Source organism: Eubalaena glacialis, chromosome 10 (assembly GCF_028564815.1).
Source record: "Eubalaena glacialis isolate mEubGla1 chromosome 10, mEubGla1.1.hap2.+ XY, whole genome shotgun sequence".
NCBI lineage: Eukaryota > Metazoa > Chordata > Mammalia > Artiodactyla > Balaenidae > Eubalaena > Eubalaena glacialis.
The window spans coordinates 90,254,906-90,263,757 of NC_083725.1; positions in this window are offsets into that span (position 1 = coordinate 90,254,906).

Genomic DNA, 8,852 nt, shown 5'->3' on the forward strand with positions numbered 1-8,852 from the left:
TCTTTCTCCACCCTCTCACTAAACAATCATGTGATTTTTGGACACATTACTGATTTCTCTGGTTCTGAGCTACCACATTTGAAAATGGTATATCATGTTAATAATTAGATAATTAGATTAATTTAAGTAACTAAATTACCTTTTCAAGACTGCTCAAATGTCACCTTCCTTGACCAAACAACCTATTTAAATTACAAACAACCACATTCTAAATCTCTACTCTCTTCATTCTCCATAAAATGTATCTCCTACTAATATACCATATAATATTTTAAATGTTAACATCTCCCCACTAGAATATAAGCTCCATAAAGGGCTCTATTTTGTTCTCTGAGGTACTCTTAGTACCTAGAAGTTTCTGTCCCATAGTAGACACTCAACAAATTAAATTATATGACTTCTAGGGGTTTCTTTCATCTTTATAATCTATGTTTAAATCTTGCTTTACTGAGAAAAAAGGAAAACTAAAAGAAAATTTTCCAAGATTTTTTTTAAAAAGCTGAAATATTTATCTACCTCCAAACACATTTTCCCATCTAAATAAAAACTGAAATTTATATTTCATTCTATTAGATTCTCAGAATTCATTATAGCTATATCTGACAGTAGTTAAAACTTTATTCATTCATTCTACATACACTTAACAAATTTGAAAAATGGTGATTTGCAAGTTTAAGAGGCAAATTTCAGAGTCCAGCAGAGAACATCATTTAATATTAAAACAGACTAATGGCACCACACATCTACAATAAACAAGTAGAACACTTAAAGTGAATGTCTAGTTGGGAGGGTAATTGAGCGTGAGGCTCAAGGTCCTTTGTTAAACATCCTTAGATACCAAGCAACCCCTCCATTTTAGAATGCCAAAGGGGAAAAGCACCAGCATGATCTACTATGAGCTTGATTTTGTTAAATAAGCATAAAAGGAAGGAATTCCTTGTTTGGTTCAGGCTTCTGACCATTAAAATAGAACTTCTGAATAAGTTTCAAAAGGGGACAGAACTTCCTATGTGTCTGACACTTTCATATATCATATCATTTTGGTCCCTATACAGCTATAAAAATCTGTTAAAATGAGTGTCAACAGTCCCATCTTGCAAATGGAAGAAAATGCACATAGAAGTGCTTTGTCCAAATCAATATCAAGTTCACACAGTCACTAAGCAGTGGTTTTAGCCTCAAGTCTAATTCTAGGTGACTAAAATCTATGCTCTTTGTACTGAGTGTGTCTTACAAAGACAATTTCTACTTACTCACTTTTCCAGCTTTGATGGGGAGACTTTTCAAAAGTAATAGAGAAAAATCTGGGGTTATGTATCCTGTCAAGCTGAACATGGATAATCAACACATCTCCAGCAAAACAGAGCAGTGATAATCAAGGCTCCTTGCGTTGATCCTGTGATATTGTCACATCCTCAAGTATCTTATAAATAAACAAATAACATTTCAATTAAATTCAAGCAAAATTTAATGTTGAGTGATTTTTGTTATTCAGATTCTTTGGAAATATACTTAAACATACAGTATAGTTAACAAGCTCAGAGGCAATTTTATCAGTTACCATGGAAACTCTTTAGTCCCTCATTTCCTATCAATTCCAACGTTCCTCATGCTATCCCTGCTATCACTAGGCACAACCATGAATGAATGACTTTTGTATATTTCTTAAACTGAAATTAACTGGTTATGTTTCATCACTAAGAATATACAAATAAATATGTCCCAGCCTCAAAGGCAACGTCAAAAGAAAATTTCGCAAAATGTGTAGTACAATGGTAATTACAACGTATAGTTTTCCAATAGGGACTTGTTTGAAGCCATGATTTGGGTGATTATGTTCTCAAGTGTTTAGTGACAAATAAAAGACGATGTTGTCCTCTTTAATAAGAAATCAAGATGATAATAACGGAGGTCCATCCACACTGGTCACAGGTCATTCCCTCTTCTTCAAGTGTTGAGTTTCTCAGTGATATTTGCGTGTGCCTTTTGGAATTCTATTTCTAGGAAATAATTCTTAGAAATTTTATTCTAATTCTATACCTTCTAATTTATTCTAAGACTTGCTTTCCTTACTCGGTAAGTTGCCAGGTCCCGGATGGTATTTTATTTTGGTTCATGATACATGGAAAATACGTCATAAAAAGAACTCCCCTTAGAATTCAGTTTTTCAGTTTTCTAAAATTTCAATTTTTAGAAATTATTTAAATTAATTATAAAATATTCTTCATACATTAAAAGCAGAAAGAACTGAATGCAAATCTCATCTCAGTAATCTACCAACCTTATGACCTTGGGAAAGTTGTTTTATGTCTTTCATTCTTCAGTATGAAACTCAGGATAATGCCAAAGCACACACAGGGGAATAAGCTGGTGCAATTTGCCAGCATGGCTTTCTGCAGGAGGTCAGTGGGCATACCTGTAAAAGTTCCATGTAAAGATTTTTAGCTGGTCCCCACTTGATGGGGACCTTGAATTTATTTTATTTATATCTTTTTTTTCTTGAAGCTTACTCTCGGTGGCCCTGCTTATGGTTTGGGGGTGAATTTAACAGTCAAGTGATTGACACATACTTAAGTGTATCAAGTGAAAGTGTATAAGTGATAGCTCTTATAATTAATAATGGAGACTGGAGAATTTGAGTCACAGCTAGGCTCAAATTTTTCCTCAGGTATTTATTAATTTTATCACCTTAATAAGTTATTTCATTTCTTTGATACTCAACTCCTCATCTTTAACATAGAAATAAGACCCTTTTCATTGTATTGTTTTCTGTATTAAAGATGTATGTCAACTACCTTATGCAGAGTTGGGCATATTATAGGAACTTCAGTAATGATATCTATCCATTACCTCTATGATTGACAACTGTCACATTTCAGCATTTGCACCAGGTACTTCCAATACTATCCTGGGAAGAACAAAGCCTAGACAAATAACATAGGAGCTACCATACTATCACTCATAAATATTTATTCCCCAACCAGAGGGACAGAAGTCATATTTCTGATTTGCGGTTCCCTTGGCTTTTGCTCTATTCTTTGTCTTCAATGTCTAGATTATGGAAATTTTCTCAATTTCATTGCACTGATGATATTCATCATTTTGTACCTTTTGTAACACTTTCTTCTTTCTTTTCAAATGAGCACTTTGTCAATCCTAATCCCCCAATCCGTCTCATCCTCCCCTTCCCCACCCCCGTGTCCACATGTCTGTTCTCTATGTCTGTGTCTCTATTCCTGCTCTGCAAATAGGTTCGTCTGTACCATTTTTCTAGATTCCACGTATATGTGTTAATATATGATATTTGTCATTCTTTTTCTGACTTACTTCACTCTGTATGACAGACTCTAGGTCCATCCACATCTCTACAAATGACTCAATTTCATTCCTTTTTATGGCTGAGTAGTATTCCATTGTATACATGTACCACATCTTCTTTATCCATTCATCTGTTGTTGGACATTCAGGTTGTTTCCATAACCTGGCTATTGTAAATAGTGCTACAATGAACACTGGGATCCATGTGTCTTTTTGAATTATGGTTTTCTTAGGGTATATGCTCAGTAGTGGGATTGCTGGGTCATATGGTAGTTCGATTTTTAGTTTTTTAAGGAACCTCCGTACTGTTCTCCATAGTGGCTGTATCAATTAGGATTGACATATATACACTACCATGTGTAAAATAGATACCTAGTGGGAACCTGCTGTATAGCACAGGGAGCTCAGCTCGGTGCTCTGTGATGACCTAGTTGGCTGGGATTGGGGGGACGGGTGGGAGGGAGGTCCAAGAGGGAGGGGATATATGTATACCTATAGCTGATTCACTTAGTTGTACAACAGAAACTAACACAACATTGTAAAGCAACTATATGCCAATAAAAAAATAAATTAAAAAAAATGAGCTCTTTGTGCCTTGGGATGAGAATCTCCTTATGAACGTGCTAAAAATTTTAGCTCAGCTGAAATCTGTCAGGCAAGCCTACAGCTGACTTTGTTTGCGATGCTGTAGGTATTTGCAGCCATTATGCTTTTAAGTAATTTCTCGTCATTTCTATACATTAGAAAAGCAAGTGTATGGCCCATTTTTCAAACGTTTTAAGCCTTCCCAAGTCAACGTTATTTCAGTTCCCCCATGAAGCAAAAACGTTATGTGATATCATAACAACTAGAACTTAGGGAAGAATGTATAAGAAAGCACATTTGCAAATGATCTTGCTGTGCACTATATTTTTAAATTGTAGAGGATTAGAAAAAAAGGTTTATGGAAAAACGTTAACAGTATCAGTGCCTTCATGGGACAAACATGAGTTGAAGAAGCTAATTTCTGCTTGTTTTAAAATATATCTATGCATGGGAATGCATATACGGATGAGATTTTAATATGTGTTTACCTGCTGCATTTCAAGTTCAAAATCCCACTTCTTGTCCCTGCCAAGTAAAATTATTAGACTTTGCTTGAGGTCTGTCTGGAATTGCTGAGGTTTTTCTAATGGGAAAGCATGGGTTAGTAACAAAAATCATCAATTGGGAAAGATATACTGTGACATTTTAAATCATAAGCACTTTTGATAACAATTTTAGAAAAACATATTGCAAGCCAAATAAATGCACAATTTTTATTTTTAAGAATTCATCACCAGCATAAATTAAAAGGCTGTGTATAGTATCCCTGAGGAAGGAGGGTTAGGGTGGAGTGGGGAGGGCACAATTAATCCTAAGGTGCTGAGGATGTCACCAAGTGAGCTATTCACCATTTTCAGTATTTTTAAAAATATCAGATCAAAGCAATTTGGGATTTGAAGTGAAAGGAACTGAGTTTGAGCCAAGCTCTATTGCTAATCTGCAGTGTGATCTTGAGTAAAACAAACAAGCAAACAAATTTAAAAAGTCACCTTTGTTAAAATGAAGATGATACTACTTACCTCAAAGGGCTGTTGTGAGGTTTCTGTACTATTATGCATTATAAACTGTAAAACCATTACACAAGGATGCTGGCATATGCAGTCAGGGGGAGACAGGGAGAATAATAGAATCTTGTGCTTAGATATCGAATAGAACTGAATTGCATTTTGCTATATTATTTATTAACTATACAACTTAGTCTGATTACTTAACCTCTCTTGAGTTTCCTCTTTGGTAAAACAAGAATACCTTGCAAGGTATTTATGAACAACAGAAGAGATCACCTAAATCAGTGCCTACCACACAGTAGTTTTTCTATACACATTAGGTGCTTTTTTTTTTTTTTTACCATGGGGGTATGAACACAGGAATCAATGTAGTAAAATAAGCACATGTTGAGTGCAAGCTATGTAAAAGGGTTAAAGCTTAGTGCTGAGGAAGCATGCAAGGGCAAAAGAAGTCTGGTTCATGGTCCCAGGAAAGCTATTATCTAGTAGGAGTGTGAAGATGAAAAGATAAGATCTATAAAGACATGATGTAATTTACGATTCATCATCTTAATCGGGAACACTGACAGTGAAAAGGGTGCTATGATACTGGGGCAGAGATTGCTGTTGCAAGCAAACCAAAACCTATGGCCACCTTCTCTACAGGGCATATGTCAGGCACTGGGAAGGGAGAATAAATTCAGCTGACTTTCTCCAATTGCCTAAGATCAACTTTTAGGCCAGTGATGTTTTGTTTCTGATCACAGGAGGATCCAGAATGTTCTGGTTTCCAGCCCCCACATTCTGGCAGTGTCTCCACTGGGTAAATGCTTGAGATCCAGAAGGGGCACATCCTCCAACGTCTTGTGAAAAAACACGCTCCGAAACAGGATTCTCACTGCAGTGGAGGAAAACCTACACACTGCAGCTGATTTGCTTTGATGCCCTGATTTCTGCCACTAAGCCTGACTTCTTAATATGTTTATTTTTAGTCACCAAGGAATGAAAATGCACCTAATGCCCTTGGGATTAAAGTTAACCTCACCGTCAAAGGAGGAAAAGCAGAGAGCAAGTAGAACTCACAGTACTGCTATTAAAAATATTTGTGCTTGATTTTGTCTTTGTGTTAAATCGAGAAGCTTCTATATAATTTATGTATAAGAATCAACTGAAAAAACAAACAAAAGAATCAACTGACACTGTTCCTACTCAAAAGGAACAATTCTATTTTTAGGGATGGTGGCTCTGTCTGTCCGTTTATTGTATGCCTTACATTCTGTTTCCCTAAGAGAGGCCTTGTATTTAATTAAAGGATTCTGGTTTTGAGTAACAACCTGAACTTGCAAATCTAAATTAAATACAAAAAAGGGGCGGGGGGAGCTTTTAAAAACCAGTGAGTGACCTTGTCAGGCAGAAGTAAATATTTTTAAGAAGACAGGGTATCATGTTGGACAGCTCATGACTTTGATTAAGTCTGGATTCTTTCCCAAGTTCTGCTCTACACTATGGCTTTGAAGAAAGTTCTGAAAACTGACTTAGTGTCCTCAGCTGTGAAATGAGTATAACACTATGAAAGATAGTCATTTGGATTAAATAAGATAATGCTTGTAAAGTAGTTAAGATGATTAATACAGTACTAGACCTACAGGTGGGGTAACTCAATAAATGGTCTTACTGCTTAGGATATAAAGTTCATAAATATGCATCTTGTAAGAAAATCTTACATCACTAAAAATTTTAAAACTTTTACTTAGCAATTTGCACACTACCAAGACAATTTTCCCTTCAGTTAAAGATTTACTTTTGGACTTTGGCTTTTGTTAATAATTGTTTTATCTAGTAAAAAGATGTTGCTGCCTAGCTATACCAAAGGTCACCGATCACAAGCATAAGACATAAATTTAGCTGTGACTTCATAAATTGTAAAGTTTCATTGCAGGGAATAGTCATTGAGTGTGAAGGAAAAGTATTAATATTACTTGTGAGAATAAAAAAGACATTCTCAACAATTTTTAGAATCTGAATCATCTTGGATAAAACATTTCCATAAATTGATTTCACATCCCATCTTTCCAGGGAATCAAAGGCTCATTGAGGGGGCATACTATGCAGTCTTGTTCCCAAGTCCAGCCCATGGGAAAGAGCTTACAGGAGGGAAAAGAGAAAAAAAGAAATGTACCTTTATTATGTGCTGATCAAAGGGCTACACACTGCATGACAAACCCAAATATCATCTGAGGTCCCCTTGCTTCTTGAGATGGAATCTTAATTTTCTCAGAGCCCCACTAATTAAACTACCTATGAATACCAGGAGACATCTGTACAATTTTGTTAATTCTCAGGAACCTATCTTTTCTATGGTCATCTGTACCTCCAGTGAGAACATAAGACTAGATAAAGGAGAGCTTGGGGAACCTGGGGAAACCTCTGTTAGGTAACGCCTTGGCCAGGACTCCAGGGAATGGTGCAGATTTACTGCTAGGATGGTTCCTAGAAGATCGAAAAAAGTAATGGCCCTTGATGAAAGAAGTTGAAGTCTGCATCGCCAAGGCAGATGGTGGAGAAAGGATAAAATGGCTCAGGACCCCTATCTAATCATAATAAAAATATCAGTCAAATGTAAATTGAGAAACATTCTATAAAACAAGTACGCCTCATATCTGTCAAGGTTATCAGAAACAAGGAAAGTCTGAGAAACTGTCACTGCCTAGAGGAGGCTAAATAAAAAGATGACATAATGTCATGGAATATTCTGGATGAGATCGTACAACAGAAAAAGAACATTAAGTAAAAATCCAGAAACTCCAAATAAAGTATGGACTTTAGTTAATAAAAATGTATTAATAATAGTTTATTAGTTGTGACAATTGTAGCATCGTAGTGTGAGAGATTAATAATAGGGGAAACTGACTGGGGGATAGATGAGAACTCTGTGCTACCTTTGTACCTTTTCGGTATACCTAAAACTATTCTAACATTAAAAGTTTATTCAGAAAAAAATAGGCTCGGGTAAGTGAGCAAGCTGGACATATATATTATAGGCAGCCAGAAGACTCAGGAGAGGATTAGGCTTCACCAGAGGGCCCCTGAAGCAAAGAAGCTAGATGTCAGCCTTAACTGCCAGAAACTAAGATGTCACAATTGTTATAACAAATGGCAAGGCCAGAGTGACAGTCAAGGGGGCTTAAATCAGTGAGAATTATGGACACGTAAATAGAGGATAGTGCCTCTAAGGGTAATGATACCTGGAGATCTGAGGAATCAGAATGTTCCCTAAAGTCTGAATTACTGTGAGTCCCCTGGGTTCATTAACTCACCTGGTGGTCACTTCTTCAGTCCATGAATGTGTACTTGTGACTGACATCCTTGGCTATTGGAGAATCCACCACACTAAGTCCCTTGGCCTATGGGGTAATTACCAGCATAGTAAGGAAAACAAGTGGAAACCTCTGAAACTTCATCCCAAGCCTGGCCAAAATAGTAAATTTAAAGCAATATCACATCCCAGAGGAGATGACAGAGAGATTAAAACATTACAAGATTTAAGGAAAGCAGGAGTGAGAGTCATTCTCCTAGTTCTATTTCATTTGTTAGACTGAGTTCCTATAAAAACCAAATGGATCCTGGAGAATGGTGTAGACGATCACAAGCTCAACCAAGGAGTAGCTACAACCAGGGTTACCATGGCAAACAAGATATTTCTGCGACAGTAGGTTGATATAGTATGACTTTGGGTACATGGTATGTGACCATTAATTTGGTGAATGTATTCCTTTCAATCCCATCACAATTGAGGATCAGAAACAGTTGACACTCACAGTAAAGAGATGGCAATATATTTACAATTTTAACCCAGAGTTATGTTAACTCTCCTTTTCTTTGTCATAATATAGTAAAGAGATTTGGGCTTTTCTGACATCCTGCAAAATATGACACTGATCTAGTATATCATTGATATCACAT